At 37.3% G+C, this 1463-nt stretch overlaps 1 non-coding gene across 1 annotated transcript; it reads left to right on the top strand.

Moving 5' to 3' along the window:
* Positions 1 to 351: 351 nt before the first annotated feature.
* On the top strand, positions 352 to 459 carry LOC130977313 (small nucleolar RNA R71). The gene has a single exon (XR_009085011.1). It is a non-coding gene; the product is annotated as a small nucleolar RNA R71 (small nucleolar RNA).
* Positions 460 to 1463: the final 1004 nt, after the last annotated feature.

Here is a 1463-nt window from a genome sequence, read left to right as displayed (position 1 = left end):
ATCATAGGCTTCTTCCTCAGATGAAGCTTCCTTAGTACTGCTTGGTGCATTTTGCATTCCAGACAGACTTTGAGAAATCAAATTGACTTGTTGAGTCAATATCTTGTTCTGAGCCAATATGGCATTCAGAGTGTCAATCTCAAGAACTCCTTTCTTCTGACTAGTCCCATTGTTCACAGGATTTCTTTCAGAAGTGTACATGAATTGGTTATTTGCAACCATTTCAATCAATTCTTGAGCTTCTGCAGGCGTCTTCTTCAGATGAAGAGATCCTCCAGCAGAGCTATCCAAAGACATCTTGGATAGTTCAGAGAGACCATCATAGAAAATACCTATGATGCTCCATTCAGAAAGCATGTCTGAAGGACATCTTCTGATTAATTGTTTGTATCTTTCCCAAGCTTCATAGAGGGATTCTCCATCCTTCTGTCTGAAGGTTTGGACTTCCATTCTAAGCTTACTCCATCTTTGTGGTGGAAAGAACTTTGCCAAGAAGGCATTGACTAGCTTTTCCCAAGAGTCCAGGCTTTCCTTAGGTTGAGAGTCCAACCATGTCCGAGCTCTGTCTCTTACAGCAAAAGGGAATAGCATCAGTCTATAGACCTCAGGGTCAACCCCATTAGTCTTGACTGTGTCACAGATTTGCAAGAACTCAGCTAAAAACTGATGAGGATCTTCCATTGGAAGTCCATGGAACTTGCAATTCTGTTACATTAGAGAAACTAATTGAGGCTTTAGCTCAAAGTTGTTTGCTCCAATGGCAGGGATAGAGATGCTTCTCCCATAGAAATCAGGAGTAGGTGCAGTAAAGTCACCCAGCACCTTCCTTGCATTGTTGGCATTGTTGTTGTTTTCGGCTGCCATGTGTTCTTCTTCTTTGAAGAATTCGGTCAGGTCCTCTAAAGAGAGTTGAGCCTTAGCTTCTCTTAGCTTTCGCTTCAAGGTCCTTTCAGGTTCAGGGTCAGCTTCAACAAAAATGCCTTTGTCCTTGTTCCTGCTCATATGAAGAAGAAGAGAACAAGAAAATATGGAATCCTCTATGTCACAGTATAGAGATTCCTTGAGGTGTCAGAGGAAGAAGAGGAATAGAAGACAGAAGTAGAAAATTCGAACTTATCAAAGAAGATGGAGTTCGAATTTTGCATTAAGGGAATAGTGTTAGTCCAAAAGTAGAAGGATGTGAGAAGAAGGGAAGTAATTTTCGAAAATTTAAGTAAAAGATTTTGAAAACATTTTGAAAAACACTAATTGATTCTCAAAAACTAAGAATAGAAAAAGAATCAAGTGATTTTTGAAAAAGATTTGAAATTAGAAATCAAAAAGATATGATTGAAAACTTATTTTGAAAAAGATGTGATTGAAAAATTATGGTTTTAAAAAGATATGATTTGAAAACAATTTTAAAAGATATGATTTGAAAACAATTTTTAAAAAGATTTGATTTTAAAAATTAATGACTTGCC

Source organism: Arachis stenosperma, chromosome 4 (assembly GCF_014773155.1).
Source record: "Arachis stenosperma cultivar V10309 chromosome 4, arast.V10309.gnm1.PFL2, whole genome shotgun sequence".
Lineage (NCBI taxonomy): Eukaryota > Viridiplantae > Streptophyta > Magnoliopsida > Fabales > Fabaceae > Arachis > Arachis stenosperma.
The sequence above is the reverse complement of the archived record's forward strand: the minus strand, read 5'-3'. Positions and strand labels throughout refer to the sequence as shown.